Raw genomic sequence first — 21,969 nt, 5'->3', positions numbered from 1 at the left:
GGAGAAGGTCCCAAGTATGGCGGACGACTTGTGAACCCAAATCATTAGCACATGGGATGCCAATTTCCCAACACATATACACCGGCCCTCCGCCTAATTGACAGATTGGGGAAAACACACAGGCCAGACATGTCCCGAAAAGACCTCCCATTAGGTCCCCCAGAACCGCCACAGAGGGCAGTGTGACAGGTTTCCTAATATTTGAAATTAGTAGTGACTTATGAGTATTTTGTTGATGAATATACTATCACAGCTGGTTTGCATGGCCGCTCGCTCTGAGATGTCAAGCTAGACTTTTGTATATAATGTGCTAGCACTGCTGGTGTCAAGTCTCTTTACAATGACGGATTAGAGAAAGGCATGTTGTCCGGACATCTTCCAGTAAGGTTCTGATGAATCTGAAAGATATGAAAGACCGGGCGCAGATTACTGAGCTTAAGTGAAAAGGTTTAGGCAAATTTTGGTAGAAAAAATTAAAATAATTAACATTTAGATTAACTAATTTAAAGTCAGGGCTGGAGGGGAGGGTTTTTCAGAGGTAGTTTTCAATAAAGGGAAAAAGGAAGAGGAAGTAGAGGAATTTGATAGCTTGTACCAAGAATTACCTTTACTTCCTGTGCATATTTTTGGCAATTAGTACGGAGTTTTTTCCCCTTGTGATAACTTGTACAATTCTATGTATCACCGTTAAATATGTTTTTTTCCTATATTCCGTCAATTAAGTTTGATTATTTGTATATTGCATAAAATAATCATTATTATTTTAAAAATACTTATATTTTACCGTAGTTTATTTTTCATATGAACTTAATACTTAGCTTAATATGTTTAATTAATTTGTTTTATAACTTTATAGACTTAAATAATTTTGACTGGTGTATGCATGTCCTTTGTTCTTTACTATAAAGGAAGTCGATAGGCAACGAATTTAGATAGAATGATTTAAAAAATAAAATGCACATTTAATATAAAGTAAAAAATGCTGTAATCTTAAAATTAAGGTTAAGCAGTATACAGAAACTGTCTTTTTGTTGGCGTAAATGAAGGCGACCACACAACAAACGCTTCATTCACTGCAGATTCTTAATTACAACCGAGAAACTAATATCCACAAAAAATTGCGAGAGGCAACCCTCACGGAATTTAAAGTTTCTTTTTTAAACAGTTATGAACTATAGAAAATTTAAACAAAAAATGTTACTCGTGATTTTATATTATCGTGACAGCAGAATGGCGGAATTAGGTACTCGCGTGAAATTAGGAAATAACGTTTAGCATCTTAGATTGTTGAGAATAAACAACCAAAGTCAAAGCAATACCTTAAAAATGGTATTTCCCGACAACTTAATCTGTTTCTATATTTTTAAGTGATTCATGCAATGTCACAGTTCTCATTGAGTAGAATTAAGTATGTGTATGAAGTAATCCTAAGAACATTTGATGATTATATGACAATCATAAACTGAATTGTTTGTAGACACAATATAATGATGGTTGATGAACAGTGCAATATTCAACTAATTCTATGAACAAGTAAGTTACTGTCTTTATTATTGGACACATATGTACACCTCGACTCATCATTCTCTTAGTGTTGTAACGGACCTGAGTGCTTGCTATTGCACAAGTATATATTCGTGATCCTGCACGAGAATAACCCGTGAATTTATTTCAACCAAATTACGAATTCCTTGTAAATATTGCCTCTTTTGATAAAACACAAGAATTGGCTGTGTTTGGACTCGTATATAAGTTATTACCGACGGTAATAGATATAAGACTTATTTAAAGTTTACGTAAATTTATTCAACAAAGAAATAACAAGTAACAAGACGTATAACTGATCAAAAATAACAAGTACATATACAATTAATTCACTGACAATCGGGAATTACCCGAATCGAACAGTGAGACTACAGCACAACCTTCGTGTGTACGTTAATTTAATAAAGGGGGGGGGGGCGCACTAAACGAGAATGACTCGATTAGTGTACAACTAATTATTGCTAAAAATCGAGAAATAATCTAGAATTACCAGACTATATCTCACTTAACTGTTAACGCAAAACTTTGCCAATTACTTACTATAATTTATAAATCTAAAAATAATGTTACTTACAAATTATCCCTACTGTAAACAGTATTATCAAATATCGATAATTCACTTATTTAGAATAATAAAATTCCAAAGAACTAATAACGATTACTTATTATTTAATCGGTAAGACTTCAGAGATTCATCCTTTGTCTAACCGTAAATAAAACGAGCTATGTCGCCTGTATTGAAATTAATCCAATACAAACTCCCTAAATATTAATTAATATCGTGTAATATAGCATTGAATCATGATTTTTTTAAGTATACACTCTCATAACTGCAGTGGTGTGTGCATACAAATTGAGTAACGCGCGTGAACTGATTTTCGCTTGTGACGTTGCGTGTTTACAGCGTTCAACGTTTGTGACGTCATAATTAAACTCGTCAATTTGACCTTTGACTACTTGTTGCATTTGAAGATCACAGAATTTAATGGAAAAACACAGTAAAATGTAAATGAACGAGATTAACCCGTGATACTACGATGAAATAATAAAATAAATTTCTCAAATCCCCTAATTTTACCAAAATAATCGAATTAGTAAAAAAAAACCCCTCTAACCTCAATTGCAAAACCCTGAGTCTTCTGAAAAGATTGATCTCTCCTTTTTATACACATACGGAGTCCCCCCGGCGACCCACGCACTTCCCTAGGGATCAACGGCGGATCACCGGAAGCACCAGCAGCCGCCGGCAATAACATCGACTAATGTATAAAATATAATTCAACAATTAAATTGGGTGTTTACACAATATGTGACAAATAAAATCATAGCAATACAGTTTTATACAGAAATCGCTATAAAATCTAGTGCACAAAAGTTATGATTTACATCGAGCGTGATATTTTGAAATTCCATAACACTAATGGCGGTATGTAGAAACGAAAAGTACTTGCTTGGAAAAATCATGAAAACATTTAAAGTAGAGTTTGCCAACAAAAATAAAAGACCTGGAAGATTGAAATAAAATCAAATAATCACGTTCATCTGTTGCAGTAAGTAATAATAGAACAAATTATGACATCTCGCTGTAAAATACAATCGGTAAATAAAGGGAACATGTCAAAAGTAGTACATACGTGTGCACTATCAAAATACAATTCTACATTGTGTCACAATCGTCACATTGTGTTGAATATATCTGCATTTCTGACTAATCAGTCGGTGTTCATCTGCATTTTACACTGTCGGACCAAAAAGGGCGATATTCTACCTTGTCAAAAAATAAGTATGATCATGTCATATTATATATATATATATATATATATATATATATATATATATATATATATATATATATATATATATATATATATATATATATATATATATATATATATATATATATATATATATATATATATATATATATATAGTTCAAGTGATCTCACAATTAACGACATGAAAACTTCCTCCCAAAGGTTTTAAACATTTCCTCGTTCTTAATTCCGGCTTGATCGATAAAATATCTGATAGGCGTGGCAATATTTTTCTCTGATATGCAAAACTTAAACATGTTATTTATTTGATTATTTTTCTTTAAAGATATTGCATACAAAATTTATGTGATGATAAATTATTTTATAATTAATCGTCCGATTTAGCGGAACAACATATATTCCCGATACCAGATATGTTTATTTTGTGTTGATTCGTGTAGCTAACCAACACTCGTAAAAGTGTGTATGTTTGCATTCCGAAAATTTGCAAAAATAAATTGCTTATTATCACAAATCACTGGTTTCCTGTTAGGAAATTTCATGCATTTAAAATTGTAAAATGCTAACTTAAATCACCATGATAGTAGAATATGGCCTATGTTCATAAATCCTAAAACTGTGTTGCATTGTTGGCATTACTTAGTTTGGGAAAATGTCAATCTATTTGCGGGCCACCTGGGTAGGTTACTTTACTCTTCATCTTTCCAATTTATCATGCATATGATTAAAAAAATAATTTGCGATTGAGTTCAGGAAAAAGTTAACTTTACGGTCATGTTTTAAAATGAATGTTCCTTTTTACTCTGATACTCATCTTGAATTGGCTCCTTTGGTTGTTGCTAGAAATCCGCTGGTTGGTTTTGCTTTGTTATATAGATCGTATAGGTTAGCAAACTGTGATGTTCATCAAAGGTTTGAACAGTGCTCATGACAGAATTTTAAAACTGACTCTATTCAAACTTCAACTCAAACTACTGATATGGCTTATCATTAGTTTTTAGAAAAAATGTTTCCAAATTAAGTTTCTCAGAAACCATTGCTTAGTTACAGTCAATTTTCCATCAAAATCCAAATGCTGTTTTCAAATCATTTTGTGCACAATTGACATAATTGAAAAGAAATGAAACTTATGATAAAGAGTTAATCTAAGTTCATGAAAATGCCCTGATTTATCTTTATAGTAATCGAATCAAATTAATCATCACAATTTAGTATTTCAAAACATTTCTTATTTAATCGCTAAGGATTAATTTCGTGGGACTTCCTGTGAACACGTTTGGTACTTTAACAAACATATGTAATGCTTTGATAGTATAATAGTGATTAATGCCAATGCATTTATTTCTAGTGTTTTATGCCAAACATGGTGCATTTTAAAGTTAAATACATTCAAAATATAATTTCAATGAATATTTAGATATCGTCCTTTTATACTGCGCGTGTTAATTTTAGAACTGATGGAAGACCATTTTGCTGTTCATATAATTTTCCCAAGTACAATGAATGTGAAGGTATAGCTTTTTTTTTTGCCGAGGATATAAAAAGAAAGGTTTCTATTAGCCAGGCTCATTTCGTAGACTCTAGTTTCAGTGCACGATACCGGACTTTGACTGAACAACCATTGAAATCGTTCTCCGCACAAAAATGTAGTTCCAGCTTAAAAGAGAACGTAGAATGCATAGCATGACATTAAGTCATTTTATGTTTACATCAGATATATTTAATCATGAAATGATACCATTTATCTTTTTCTCTATAATGTTTTAAATACTACAAGTTTGATATGTAAAGTTGCTGAGCGGCGGAATACATTGTTTACACTTGTAGCCTAGATCATCCCGTTATCGTAGTCAAATTGTTGCGTGAGTTGTTTTAAAAAATATCTTAGTACCCTCTCAAATTAACTACTTTTATGATATCTATATAAATAATTAAATATGTATTAACCTTTATAAACTCAGTTTATTTATTGATAATCACTCAATGTGTCTATGTAGTCTGTAACAATACCAATCATCAATACAAATCAAATGAGCCCGGATATCGATTAACCTTAGACGGGGTGATTGTTATTTAATTTACAGAAGAGTGTGTGTGCATGACAAAATTAAGACTGAAACATGGTGAACGTTATCTTCCTGACAAAAGATTGAGTGCATTAAATGCGCATTTGTGGAAAATCATTGATGCAAAAAATTTATTGTCCGAGTCAAAAAGTTTCAAACGTACAATTTTTTAAAATTCATCTAAACAAGCAGTAGGATTTTATCATTACTATATTCATCAAGTGAGTTCCATGGGATCATTTCTGATATCTCTTACGCTAAAAGTTTTAAGTAGTTAAAATGTTTATTTTACTAGAGAATAAAACCAGAAACTACTATTATTAACATATCTCATAATGTAATTGCAAAATGTTGAATTATAATCCACAATAAAAAAGTCATATATACCATTATAGCAGACAATTCATACATTGTGCTCTCTCAAAAATCGGTATTCACTACATCAGTGCCTCAAGTCCCAGGAAACGTGTAAAACATGTGGATTTGTTAAATTTATTTTGCTCTTTACATATACTGTCCCTCAAATGCCAAACAATATAAATTAAAAAATCAAATAAATAAATAAATAAATAAGTAAATAAATAAATAAGTAAATAAATAAATAAGTAAATAAATAAATAAATAAATAGATAGATAAATAAATAAATAATAATTTAAAACACCAAAATAATTAGAACTACAAAAATATCTGGCATAGCGTTAATTTATTAATATTCTTGTACAGAAGACCCGGAAAGAAATAAATAAGTCCTACTTTAGTTTCTATGCGTAAATCATACAAAAGAAAATTACTGCAATTTCTGCCTTGGAAAAACAGATTATTAAAATGCTACAATACTTTCGTTAAAATTTAAATATGTAACCTGTAATGTATATTCTATATCATATGTAAGAAACAAAAAAATGTACCGTCAATTTTGAATAGAGATCATCTCAAAACAACAAAATGGACACTATAAATATTTCTCTTTATTTTTGTAGAATATTGCAACAATAAATCGGTAGAAAGTATTCAGAAAAGTAATAAATTTTAGTTTATCATAAACGCACAATGATGAAGTGCAGCTACAACGAAAAAAATACACTGATATTACTAACAAAATGTCCCTGCTCCATATTTTTATTGCTTTATTGGAAAATGTATCGTATATGTAGTAAGAAAAATACGAAATAAAAGTGCATGTGGGGATAAAATCTTAATGTCTATGCACCAAAGCCAGTTATTTATTTACAGAATGTCCTCCAGGGTTCTCTAGCAAATTAAATGCTGACAACTGCAGTTTACCGTGTGGTTATCCATCATACGGAGCTCTGTGTAAGAGTGTGTGTAACTGTTCCAAGGAGGACTGCCACCGCGTCCACGGATGTTCAGTCGACTGCAAGTACTAGTATATGATAAAGTAACTATTGCCTGCATCATAGTTAAAAGTAATTCATACTAAAGTTATAATTACTGTTTCAATGAATAGGTTTTACATTATCATTTTAAAGGTAAAATCAACTTTTAACATATTCATTATATAAACTGATATATTTGTTTGAACAACTATATGTTAGATATGTTTTTCAAGGTACTAAAGGAACCATTCAGAAAACATCTGCGATCCATTATTTATCCAGTACATTTTACACAGGTAAGTGATTATGCTACGCTAAGAAATTCCAAATGAATACAGACAGCTAGATATTTGTATAATGGAACAATAATTACACGTTCTATATTTCATCTTCATTTTAAGGAACATATGAATTCATACAATATATAACCAATTTACACAATAAGGCGGTATAAACAAATTCTATGTTTTACTTTCACGCATCTCATTAAATAATAATACGTTAAGGTAACATTTGCCTGTAAACCATGCAGAATTTTTTTTTTCAAACATAAAAATTGCATTATTTAATATGTATTACGGTGCGACCGTTGGGGCGAGCGCAGCATGTGATAAAATAATGATTGAATTATGATAAAACAATAAAAATAAAAGTAGCGACGTAAAGTAAATGAATTTGAATGCAGAATAAAATAAACATGCCTATTTTTTTTCAGTAAATTTTCATTATTCATAATTCATAAGATTTTGTTATCTATTTATATAAAAAATTTATCTCGAATAAAATGTGTTGAATAATAATGATTTTAACATAATGTACATTACAGTTTATTTTCTCTTTTTTTGCAGCAGACATTTTTCTTAAACTTACATAAAAACAGTTGACTTATCACAGAGTCTCCCGTTTAAAAAAAATCAAATTTACGTATAAAAATATTTGCTGATCATATAAGGAAAATGGATCCCCCGGTAGCATGTTATAAATGGAAGTGAAAATAAAGCCACTATTGAGCAGCTAAAGAGCTTAAGGATACTACGCACTCCCAATTCTTCACCCGGATTAGAATTTTCCTGATTTGAGAATTTCTTTTTCTTTTTGCTTGCGAAGATTTTTTGAATGATGTTGCCACGCCCCCTTTTAAAAAACATTCCTGGAAATTACAGTAAATATAGTGAATAAAATAAATGTGAGCATTTATCCAAATGAGAGCAAGTTACAGCTGTTTCTTATCTTTGAAGAAGTGTCCCCATTCGTTAGCTCTGCAAGATTTTGAGAAGATTTTGGTATTTATATTTCAGTAGGTTTACAATTACTACTTAGAGTAATTTCTACTTATTGTGACGTCAAAGTTCACGTCAGTCAAGTGTCGTCTGTCTCTTTAAAAAAAAAACTACGCGAAATATACTGTTTTGTTTACTTAAAAGCATTATGTTCTTGAAATTACATAATTTATCTGTTTCTCAAAAGTTCTACTTTGATTCTCGCGAGATGGTATCCAGTCTAGTGAGATCGACCGACATTGAGGAATTGCATTGTGGGTCGAAATTTACTGACTCCGAAAAATTCTGTCGGATCAATGTGTAAGAAATCCATTGTGACGTCACTCGAAAGGACGATAACTCCGTTAGTCTTATGTAATGGATTTTGCGTTGTGTCAACAGTATATTTACAATGCATGTACATAGTCTTTTATCTTGTTCTCGTGAGAGTGTGAAATAGGAAACCATAATTACAGGGAACTACTGGGACGATTAAAACAAGGCATTACTGGTCCGATTTACTGACGCCAAAAAAATCCGTTGAATGAATGTGCAAATAGTCCGAATTTTTCTATTCACATACGCCTTGCCGGTAGAGCTCGCTTCGCGCCGGCGCTGCGCGCCGGCGAGCTGCGCTCGCTATCAACATACTAATAGTTTTTAAAAAGTAGAACCTGGGATTGATTTTTATACTTTCAAGAACATCTTCGACATGCACCCCACCCGGAATGATAACTCTGTCGTGCAAACAGAATTTGTTGTTATTTTTCCTTTCTACGTGATCGACTAGTTTTGCCATGAGCCATTTCTGGTCACGCGTGGTGTATGCTACAAAGTCATAGAGAAAGTTGTCGCGCAAGTCTCCCAGCGGAGAAGTAAGATTGTTGTACTTGCATGCATGTTTGTAGTACTTTATATCCCATCTGTTTCTCATGAGTTCGGCAAAGAAGATTGCGACTAAGCATAACACACCGACCATAATAAGATCCATCACGACGTATTTATTCAGCTCACAGCAGTTCGTTGAGTAAAAGTCGACAAGGGACCCCACCCCCGCCATTGTGTGGGCGTGTTACATGTGAGCTGACCGGCGTTGCCGGATGTTCAATTAATATTGTTCTCATAATATATCTTGAACCACTCCAAACTATAGACACAATGGATGGGGTTAGATGAGAGATCAATTAAAACATCACTCGTATCCCAGAGAACCCTTGATAAAGATTCAAGTATTACGAATGTAAGTGCATTACTATTAAAAGAGATATACTTTAATTTGCCCAGGAATTGAAAGGCTTCAGCAGCAGAGACTGAATTGAATTAAAGCTCATATCAATAGACGATAACGATGGAAGATTTGTTCAGAAATCAGTCAGCTTTGAAAGCATCCTTGGTATATTTACAAGAGACAGATCAGTTATTAATATATTAATATGTCAAATCTTTAAAATATATTAAAGCAATTGGCAGAGTAGTATTTACAGGATAAAGAGAAAGATATAGTTTGACCAATTCTGTTAAGCAGTGTTCGTAATCTGCGAGTAAAAAGGTCTCCGAGATATGGAACCGTCGAGATTTCTGCAGAGAAGTAGGACTCTAGTGCTGTATAGTAAAGATTATTTGAACAATAGCAAGGTCTCGGGCACTCTGTAAGGAAGTTCGATGAAAGATTTTTAGAGTCGGCAATCCATATAGAGTTTTGGCTCAAATCAGGTGTTTGCAGTTTTAGAAGATTTTTAAAACTCTTCATTTCCCCTTTTCGAACTTGACTTTGTTGCATAACAAGGTCTGTCAAATTTGAGAACCATTTGTTTTCCAAAAAATTATACATTGCGTCTAAAGCATACAACCACATTCTCGACAAGTTCAAAACCTTAAGGGTCGAGTACCCTAGTTTCTCAGTTCATTCATCTAACATGGCGTTGTATTACATATTGCTGGACAGATCCAACACCTCTAGTAATGTCAATGGTTCTAGAACTAAACTCTCCAAGAGTAGTTTTTCTACAGAACGAAACACCGAATCGAGATTGGGAAACCACGTGATATATTCCTGAGATTTCTGTAACAACAGACAGCGATGTCCGGGCAATGTGACACTGCCTTACCGTCCCTTCTGATTCCTTGGTTCTGTAGCTTGGTTATTGTGTCCGTCACGGAGTGGTGTCCAGGAAGAAAAAAATCGAATCATGGTAATTAAGATTGACAACCCAAGAACAGTATATCTGTCATTGTTTTCAACAGGAGGATATATTATTGAGTGTTTGTCGATATATTGTCATTTAATATAAATACTATAAAATCTTATTATAATTTACTACTCAGTAGTTCTGTCAATCTGACTCAACCATAGTGACGTCAACCTACGTAACGGAACGGATACACCAACACCGTACTCTCTTTCTATTTTTTATTATGAATGATACTTTAAAGATACTTTAAAGGAAAAATAACCGATGTAATATTTTTCGGTATAAACACTACTATTTAAAAGACGACATATAGTATTAAACTTTCTATTCAACAATAAACGTTTTTGATTAAAATATTTGAATTAAAATGGTATACTGTTTTATTGTGTTGGAATTATTTTAAAAATTAACATCAATTTGTAAAAACATAAGCATGAATGTTGTCATGTGTTTTTGATATCATATCTACAAGATTTCTCAACGTCCCCTCCATTTCCGGGGCGGGAGGGTGTGGAGCTTAAAGGGTACCTGCAGCCCAGCCGATGTGAAACATATGTTAAAGAGTTTATTTACCAAAATTTAATGCAAAAAACTGCATCGAAATCGGTGCAAAAATAACGGAGTTACGCCTCTTCAAAGTGGCTATTTTTACCTGCTTTGGGAAATTTAATCAAGAGAAAACAGAATTAGGCGATAACGAGGCTTCAGCGGAAGTGACGTCACGAGGTCAACACGAGGGAAATTTCCTTACAAAGCTATACAAATTAAATTCGATTTTTCAGCCAAATTGATTGATATAGGTCTGATGTTTTGACGTATCTTGTTAATTTAAGTATTGTAGATCTAGAAATTTGTATCCGTTATTATTTTATTACAATCAGATTTCTTTTTAAAGGATTTTAAAATGTGTTATTCTCGTCGCCTTTTTACCGATGAATACGATATCTTAAAACGCTTACATGGGCAAATTTATGTTCATTATTCATTTTATTGATTACATAATATCCTTTCACACACTAGTGATCCAAGATAATGACACAAGTAAACAGGTAAACTAACGAAGCCACTGTTCCAGACACACGTGTATCTGGGGTATGTATACACAAGGTACACGAGTCTGGTGAACAAAGAGAAGGTTTCACACCTCTAGACTGGTGAATTGATTTGTGTATAATTAGCTACTCAATTGTTAAAAGATAAAACAAAAAACTAAAATAGACTGTGTAAAATCAAGCATTCGTCAGCTACAACATGTGTATAGTCCGTCAATCATTGATTAAAGAATCATGCATGCATGATACTATTAAATTGTAAAACTAATGTTCGAAGTAAATGTCTTTATTGTTACTTATCTTATCACTTGAATAATGACCAAATTTACAATTCAGCAATTGAAACCTTTTTTATGTGATCAAATAATTATTTCGGATTTATAATTTCTTATTTAATAAAGTGCAACTTTCTTTCGAGCGCTATGGTCAGCAATTAAACGCTTTATAACTCCGTTTAGCTTAAATTGTAATACTGACAACGAATCATTATGAAATCTAAATAAACTGGAACATTTTGACAAAGGATGTAAATAAATGTAAAATTAAATTCCATTATCGTATTTTTATAAAAGAATACGAGACAAACTTAATCATGCATGCAGCCATCTTGGACTTTCGCCTTGATCCGTTTATAATCCCGTGTTTATTTGTTAAAGAATGCATACTATTTTGATTGTTATTGGTCCGACATCAATATTATTGAATAATCGGGCGACATCATTTGTAATGTTATGCCTTATACGAGGAATAGACCCCGAGTTACCTTTTACGAAATATCATTATGTATTATCAATATTATTAATCAGTTAATAATGTCACTGAGAAATCATTCGAAAGAATGACAATATTAACAAAATATGTTTCTTATAACAATAATGCGTTGATTAATTGTCATTTTGCTACATATGGTGTACATTTATATGTAAAATGTGTTACACATTTGACGAAATTCATGAAGCAAACAATTGTCCGAATTCGGCATTTTTGTTCTATAAAATACGGTTTAAACTCAAACGACAGTATAATTAGTCATCCAGGGTTGATAAGGAAATAAAATACCAGAAAAAAATGTTCATATATCGATAAAACAATGCAAGAAAACGAACAGTTTTCATACGATATTCCTGTTTCTCATACAGCGGCGTTGACCCCGTGACGTCACAGTTCATCTCGCGCCAAATCGGCTTGATTCAAAACTCGTTCAGGTGTGAAATCGGGTTTTCCCCAAATATCTTGAAAACTACTTATGCGATCGCTGTAAAATTTTCAGGATGATGTTTTTACACATAGATCTCCATTATATCAAAAATTGACCGGCACTGCAGGTACCCTTTAATATTGCCATACTTATGTTTCATTTATCATATCACATAAAAAAACAGAAAAGGAGATTAGGAAAAAGAATCGAATACTAGTACTTTTTTTCTCATTGCATCATCAAATGTTTTACATCACCTCCTCCGATGTTTCTTTTTCCCTATCAGAACAGTTACGGTTAAAACATTAATTCGGATGTGTTTATCGTTTTTGATACATGAGAAATCATCAGTTTTAACATATTTTACGAATTTCTACCACTACTAATTGATTTTACAAAAATTATAATAATTTTTTCCTCTGTCCTGAATAACATAAGCATCAGTTAAACTGTTTTCCAAGAATCTAAATACCGTATTTCACTCTTTGCATAGTTTGATTGTCCTACCTAATCACAGGACCGCAGGGAAATGTATCAAAGGTTTGGCTTCAAGAATTGTGTTATACATTTTCCTTCAGCTTGATATTTTAACATTGTAAATATGTTTACATATGTAACATAATGATTTTATTTTGTGATAGATGTAATTTGAACTACTCTCGGTTTATCAAGTGAAGTTTGCATTTCCTTATCAATAAAAATCCAATTTTCAACATAAAAACATACAAAATTCAAATAGTGAAATTTCCGAGATACCTCGTGAACCAACCTTCGATTATACGATCACATGACTCTGAGAATGTTCGTGTTTAGTTTGTTATCAGATTCTTACCGCTACACACACAGGTCTGACTATCACAATCATCACAGAGACACTGTTTACTGCACTGATTCCCAGAGTATCCTCTAAGGAATGACAAGGAACAAAGATGACCAATACTTCCGCTACAGGCTGTACATGTAAAGAAGGAGAGAAAACTAGCTACTGGAATAGTTTAAATTCATGGGGAACAATTGTCGGGGGTTGCTTAAATTTCTCAGGTTCGTGGGGACGTACTTTTGTGTATTCTCATATACAATCTTAAGAAAATATTATGTTATTTAATTTGTTAATAAGTGGATAATAATAGAGACCCACGAAATCTAATGAATCCACTCTATCTATCTATCTATCTATCTATCTATCTATCTATCTATCTATCTATCTATCTATCTATCTATCTATCTATCTATCTATCTATCTATCTATCTTGACTTGATTTAGTTAAAGATACTTACGCAAGCAGCTATATCCCACTTGGTAATATAACAAACAACATTTGTCGTTTCTTCAATGAAAAAAATGTCTGAATTATCAATTGAATGTGAAAAGCATATCAAATGTAATTTTTATCAAACAAAAATTAAAATAATATTTCAGGATATTATCTTTTATTTTGATCAAGTCAAACACATGATGTATTATAAAAGCCAGTTACTCACTTTTTTTCCAGATGACAAATCCCATCTTTTTTTAGACTGAACGAAATAAATTGCGAAAGTAAGAACAAAAGTTTCATTTTTCCAAGGCATATTTTTTTAGAACAATACATGCATAATATTTGAACCAGATGGCTTCAAATCGGTTTTATTGCCAATTATAAATTAATTTTCCAGCCCATTAAATCAGAGATATTCTTGTTTTTTTTAAACACTTATTTTATCGGAACGCCGTTCAAATAAAATTAAAATTGCAGAAGTTCTTGCATTGAAAGAAATGTGTAAATATATATGGGTGATATTTTTAACAGCTAATGTAATGATTTCATATATACACGGCTGCAGCTCCTTTTTGGGTTTTTTTTTCTTACGAAAAAAAGATTTAGCTTTGGATGTTTAAAAATATTATCATTCGGAAATGGCTTCAATGCAATACCGTTATTAATCCGAATTGGTTGTTTAGCGAAATTCACATCAGATAATTTAGTCTTGTCAAATTTTTTTTTTTGCAATCGTTGAAACTACACAATACTTCTCTATAAAAGTTGGGAGTTTAGAAATGATTCTTAGAATTAGAGCTCTTTGTCTCCGATTCGTTAATACATAAATGATATCTACAGTTTAAACTCTTAAAAACTATCAGCTAAAGTGTTAATTATGCATGTTTTGTCAATCAGGATTCTACACAATTCAGCTTTAAAGGGACATGGTCACGATTTTGGTCAAAAATTATTTTGGGATTTAAATATTTACAATGCTTCAGTAAGGCATTTTGAAAAAGGCAACCAAAATGTGGGTGTCAATTATTGAGTTATAAACGAGTGACAGAACTTGCAATTCTTTGCTATGTAAACAAAACTTTTGATTACATTTTGAATGTTGAAGTGAAAATTCTAGTTTTAAACACATAATTAATGTGTTAATCGTGGGGAACTGTTAATTCATGCTTTGAATGAATAAGAGGATAGACAAATCAGTTTGAAAATGATTTTTACTGGTATATTTAACCCATGTTAACAAAAACAGGGCACGAACCTTGTTTAAATGACGAAGAATGGCGAGCCCTGTATCTTGCCTAAAATCCAACGACTGGCTCCCAAATTTCATTTGATCATTAGAAATCATTCATTAAGCATTGTGAATATTAAAAACAGAAAAATAAAATTTTACCAAAATCGTGATCCTGCCCCTTTAAGGCCCTAAACTTTTCAATATCATTAACTCCCATACCGCCATATTCTTGTCTTCCAATCACAGTATCTCTTTTTATACTGTCTCCTTTATTCAAAATGAAATAAAATATGCTACTTTTTAGTTGTCTAATACATTCAGGTATATTTATATAAATTATTTTAGATAAAGCTGATGAATTACAATCTATGCTTTTCCAAATAAAGTTATTTTTATTTTTTTTCAGGTCTCAGAAAGTTTTTCCATATTCAAAAATGAGTGGAACTAATTAAGTCAGTAGCATTGATTATTATCATTTCCAATGTAAATACCTTTTAATTTCATTAAATCGATTCTAATTACAAATCATCTACTAATTGTGGACCGATCAAAAAATTATTTTATAGTTAGAATTAATTGACTTCATACTTCGTTTTATGTGCCTTGCACTTCCGGCATCTTATATGTGGGTCACCTTTTAAATTTGTGAACAATAATTTAGTAAATTTCAACTCTACACACTGATAGAATATTCATTTCTTAAAATAATTACCTATCTGGGATTTTTTAAAACCTAACTTCGTTTTACTCCAATAATTTTTTTGAAAAATTATTCGATACTGGCAATTACTCGTCACCGATAGAACGACTGTAAAACTATGCTATTAAAAAAATAAAGAACTAGGTACAATTTCATACATATTTTGCCCTGTTTTAGAGTGAGTTTTAAAAAAACCCACTAAAATGTAACGTTTATTTACACAAAAATACCCATGAAATAAAAAACTATGAATAGTTACGTGATTAAACTTTCGCAAGGTTGATTGTGACGTCAAAAACAGTGCATTTTCTCGCAATTTTCATATAACTGAGCAAAAGACAAATGTTTGAATAGAGAAATATGCGGACACATTTTCTTCTTCAAAAAACTATTAGAAAATGTGCCATTTTTCATCATTTTTGACTAAATCTTCTAAAGTCATAACTTTTATTTTAAAATAAGAAACACTTTTTTAACTTGGTACTTTATATACACACAGGTTCAAGATGGTATTTGTGTATTTTTCTGAGATTAAACAACTTTTGAATTTTAGGGCAAATATTGAAAGAAAGTGTACCTTCGTCTTCTTATTCATAAGGAATAACATCGGTAACAGAAAGGGCAAAAAAAAAATCCACGGAGTAAATCCAATTGCAAAGAACACTTTTCATTTATTTTATGTGAATGGGTTATTTTTATTCCCACCACAAAGTGGGCTGTTTTTATGTTAATTTAGAGGAGTTTGAATAAATCATTATTAAGGTCTTCCGTTTCTTATAGTTTTCGTACTGTTTCCTCTTCTTCTTATTTTTTTCCACAAATTTTGTGCACGCGATATCTCAAAAACTATTCGGCCGATGTCAACCATTTTTTACAGATGATTGCCAGTGGTCATAATTCTAGAAGTTTTTTGAAATTTTGAAATCGTCACTTCCGGTTCCGATTTACGGCCGATTTTGTAAATTTTTACGACCAATTTTGTGCAGACATAAACTCAGAGACTATCAGAGATGTGAATATAAAATTTTCAGGATAGGTAGACCATAGTTTGAAGTTGTGCACAATGCAGGTTTTTTTACGCCAGTTTCGCAAAGTTTAGGAGCTCGCCTGGGCTTGAAAATTAGATACGAATTTTGAATCAAAATTTTCATACGTTTTGATCTGTATCTTTTTTTATGAGTTGATATTTTCCTAAGACATATATAATAAAAGTGGTAGATTTATGAGTTGATATTTTCCTAAGACATATATAATAAAAGTGGTAGAGAAGTAAACGTTTTTTTCAACAAAATCAAGAAATAGGGGCTGGCCCCTTAAATTAGGGGCCAAGGCACTCGTAAACTCTATTACAAATAACTTAAATACGATAAGGATTTTGTAATGCATTATAGAAGCAAAGTTGTTGATCGTAACAATATCTATCAGGTAAAATCATTGCCACGCCCATTTATTACGTAATTAGGGATTTTGAGGGGCCAAAGTACTTAAACTTTGACGCAATATATATAGAAAAGTAGGCATATTTTGTAAAGCATTGTAGAAGAGCAAATGTTTGCATTGATGAGTTTAATCGATTCCATTGATCAAAACACCAATGTCTGTCCCTATTAAAAATCTAGAGGGATGGCCCCTAAAGTATTCAATCATTTGTATCTCAAAATTGATCAACAATTTTAGATGAGTGTAAGAACAAAAAATGTTGGTATTCTTAAGACCTATTTTTAGGAAATCAAGAAAAAGGGGCTGGCCCCTTTTCTTAAGGGCCAAGACACTCGTAAACTCTATTACAAATAACTAAAAAAAACCATAAAGATTTTGTCATGCATTATAGAGGCAAAGCTGTTGATCGTAACAATAGCTATCAGAAAAAGTCATTGCCACGCCGATTTATTATGCAATTAGGGATTTTTAGGGGCCAAAGTACTTAAACTTGAATCTAATATATCTAGATCAGGAGACATATGTTGTAAAGCATTGTAGAAGAGAAAATGTTTGCATTGATGATTCTAATCGATTTCATTAATCAAAACACCAATGTCTGTCCCCATTAAGGATCGAGAGGACTGGCCCCTAAAATATTCAATCATTTGTATCGAATAAATATACAACAATTTTAGATGGTTGTAAGAACAAAAAATGTTAGTAATCGTGGGACATTTTGAATGAACTCAAGAAAAAGGGGCTGTTCCCTTTAATTAGGGGCCAAGAGACTAGTAAATTATCGTACACGTACCTTAAAAACGATCAAGATTTTGTAATGCATTATAGAAGTAAAGTTGTTGATCGTAACAATATCAGTTTGTAATACTCATTGCCACATCCATTGATGACGTAATTACAGATTTTAGGGGACTACAATCTTAAATCTTTAATGTGTTGTATGTGAAAAAGCAAAAGGTTTTGTTTAATCATTTAAAAAGATATTGACAATCGTATACATTATCTAAAAGAGAGGGGTTGAGTGGAAATTCTGAAATTTCATTGATATTTTAATGGTATCGTTTAAAAAATTGAACGGAAGACCTACTCGTTACTCGTAACAAGATCGTATCTAGTTAATTTATAGTTTCTTTTACAACAAATCGTTACCGTAAATTTCAATAGTGTTACTGTTTATTACAATTTTATTATAGAACAAAATGAAATAATGAAAAGAAAGATTAGTTTTTATGCAAAAGTAATGGTAACAGAAAGGACGGTAACCGTAACAATAAGGACAATTGCGTTTTTGTTTCTTGTACCGGTAATTTCTAGAAAATGACATCTGATGATAGTTCGGCTAATGATAAAATGTTTGATAAAGTTCAATAAGCATTAAGCATCGTTGGACAATTAAAGGATGCAAATTTACACTTTATTGTTCTTTCTGTTACTTCAATATTTGAAACATTTGGTAGTTTAAAAATAGCAATTATTTTTGGTTTTCTCTGAAAATTTTAAAAAGGACTAAGAATTACTTTTTGCTGGGATTGGGGTTCTTAAAACGTGAACAACCCAGATTCATGTTATAGCATATAAAATATGTTAATAGAAATACATTCAAATCCTTATTGAAAGCATAAAGATTGCACCATGTGTCAACCAGTGTGAATCTAACTAGCACCTAAATACTTATAAATTATTAACCGCGTATGACTCCTAACGTCGTCGTCGAACCAGATCTGTAAATAACATTGCTTCTTGCAGAATAAAAAGTCATCGGAGTTCAGCTTTCATTTTTTAGATCATCACTCAATGTAACAATTGCCTTCCCAAGAGTAGTTGATGCATTTTTATTACTGAAAGGAACAAAGGCAGCAAAAACGTTATTGATTTTAGTGATTTTTATTGATATAGATTTTCTCTCTCATTTAGATGAAGTACATATGCTATGAAATAAAAGTAAACTGAACTCATTATAATAATAAACAGGCTTTATGAAATACTTCCTGATCAACAACCATGGATAGAACATTTATGAAGATGGTTCACATATTTTCAAGTTTTGTCACAAGGTACTCACAATCAACATGCAGACCCCCGTAGATAGGCTCTATTTAAGGAATAAGGAATCGTTTATTGAGTATTCTGTGGTAACATATATTGGTCGACTTAATCAAATCCAAAAAAGCCCAAAATCCGTATTTGATCACCATATAATATTCAGAGAATGATTTATAGATATTTTTCAGATCTTGTTCGATTAAATATTAAAATTTTGGTTTTTATGGTGTTTTAATTTCGTCTAATTATGCTAACGCCTCTTGTGCCCCAACAGAACGTCATCCGCGGCATTGATGAAATGTATTGGACTATACGTTACAAAATTAATGCGTAGTGTTATCACAGGCAGAGACACTAGAAAATGTAAATATTTGGATATGAGGAAATATTAAATAAACTTATTAAAAGTCTAAAAAGATAAAAATATCATTCGAAATATTTCCTTAGGAAATACTGACACATTTGTATAACTTCACTAAAATCAATGATGTTGCTCATCTGTTATATTTTTCCTTTGAACTGCTGGTTTTGGAACATTGTTTGTTATTACCACTTTTTATTTTTAGATATAAATCCCTGATTGACTTTTCTGTAAAGAAGTCTTGAAAGTAAACCATTATGTCTAACCTTAATTTCCTTATGTCTACTGAAATTGAGTTCTATTTTCAGACCTGATGGGATACCCTACTGCTGTCCTTTCTACTTTTTAAAACAAAACGTATGTGTCGGTAAGTTATTGGCTTTCACTTTTAATAACATTTCGATATAAATATTGGAATATTATAACATATTCTAGCTTGTCTCGAAAATGCGCATTCATCACAATAACAAGTTAAATGGCATACAATTTCCCGGAAAAATTAGGGTTAAGCACATAAAACCTCGCTACTACACTTTTTACATCCTTCTCAATCTAGAGTATACATGGAAGGCTGCTTTGAATTTGTGTCATTTAATTTCTTGAATATATTCCTGTAAACTTTGATAGAACTGTTACAAAAAACCTATCCCACCAATCCTTCCGGAACCTAATGTTGTGAAACGCATGATTGTAGCATCTTCTAAAAATTTACACCCAATCTCTTTTTCTAGTTTTTTGTTTCCCTAATCATTATAGCTATGGTTTCAAGATTTTTATCACACACGTGTTTTGAATTTGAAACTTGATATAAATATTTTTAACGATCTTAGCTTTGTATTTTTATATATCATCATAACATTTCAAATCAGACTTATCGTTATATTACAAATATGATCATTTTATCGTTGCTCTGAAAAAAACCCTGAATCGCATCGAAATCAGTTGACGTCTATGAAGCAAAATACTGGTTTATACTCTGACACAACTGGATTGTTCTAACGATTTACGCTCGCAAGAACTTAATTTTGTGCATATCAATGTTGGGTAAATAATCTAAAGAGTATTTTGCTGAAAAAAAACCCCTAAAACATGTATCTGAACAATTTCATTTGATATTAAAAATACAATTAACAGTAAAAATTAGTTGATAGGATAAATAACATATCGATAACATAGCAGAACGTTTTATCCCAGGTAATAGGAAAAACATAAAGCATAGCAGAACGTTTTATCCCAGGTAATAGGAAAAACATAAAGTATCGCATGTGATGTGAATAGCATATATAATTCTTCCTTTTCTCCAACAATAAAAAACAGTGCATTTGTTAATTTGAGTAATTTTGAAAAAAATGTGTTTTATAATAAAATGTTTTGCATTCAATACAAGTTTGTATCTTACATGTATCAAGATTTATGTTTTGCCTATATAGCCTAGTGGTCAGCATGCTTTTTACATGCATTTCTTTGAGAACTGGTCCTACAGGTTGATCTAAAAAGCAACCGCGGGCCAAAACTAACGAAAGCTTAATATTTGAAAATTCATTCACTTCAGACAGCCATGTTTTTAATGAATAGTTATTGGAATATTTGTAAATTTATTTACAAAACTTTTTAGTAACGGAAAATCTATTTGAAATATATCTCAAAATCCTGTAAGGTGTGACTGCATGTACGTGCCTAGAGGTAAAAAAAACCCCGGCCGGGGGTTAACACTTAAAAGTATTGAAAGTCTTTGTAAATTGTTAATCGCATATATTCACTTTGGAAGGTTTTTTTCTTACAATATTGTGCATTTATTGATAAAGGATTATACCTTCTGGATTGAAGAAATTAATCAGTCATTAGTTTCGGTGTATTATTTAACAGAATGTCCCGCTGGATACAATAAGTCGCCCAGTGGTGACAACTGCAGCGTCCCTTGTCGTCATCCATCATACGGAGCTCGGTGTTGGAGTCGTTGTAACTGTTCTAAGGAGGACTGTCACCATGTCTATGGATGTCCTGTGACAAGTGAGTCTTGGTTTGGCACAGTGCTATATTCCTATTTTAGTAAAGTTCCTTTTAGTGCTTATCTTTGGTTTATCACAGTCTTCTGCTTCGTCGACCGCAATTATGTGAAAAAGTAACTATTGCTTGCATTGCAGTTTAAAGTAATGAATACTAAAGTTATAATTATACTGTTTCAATGAATAGGTTTAACATTATCATATCAAAGGTAGAAACAATTACCTTGAATTCATTTTATTACATGGTCAGCTCAATTTGCGTTGGGTATCACTCATGTAATAAATTTTTGATATTATACGGTATGTTCTTAGGCCAAGTGACGTCATAATTAAACAAACGTAGCTTTAGCCGGATTATTGACGTAGAATAAAAAAGTAAGAAAATCAAAATAATTCAGTTGAAAAGTGTAAAGTTATAAATGCGAAAGCTTCAATGCGGTTTCTTTTTTCCGAAATTGATAAAACTTTGCTGCAGGACTGTAGCTCCCGGTCTGAAAAAATTCG

The 21,969-nt window shown here is 31.7% G+C and overlaps 1 pseudogene; it reads right to left on the bottom strand.

Annotated features, from left to right (window-relative positions):
* Positions 1-8,554: 8,554 nt before the first annotated feature.
* Positions 8,555-13,932, bottom strand: LOC117692461 (toll-like receptor 7; annotated as a pseudogene).
* Between the last annotated feature and the right edge of the window lie 8,037 nt (positions 13,933-21,969).

The sequence above is a fragment of the Magallana gigas genome, chromosome 3, assembly GCF_963853765.1.
Source record: "Magallana gigas chromosome 3, xbMagGiga1.1, whole genome shotgun sequence".
NCBI classification, from domain to species: Eukaryota; Metazoa; Mollusca; class Bivalvia; order Ostreida; family Ostreidae; genus Magallana; species Magallana gigas.
This window is presented reverse-complemented; position numbering and strand designations above follow the sequence as displayed.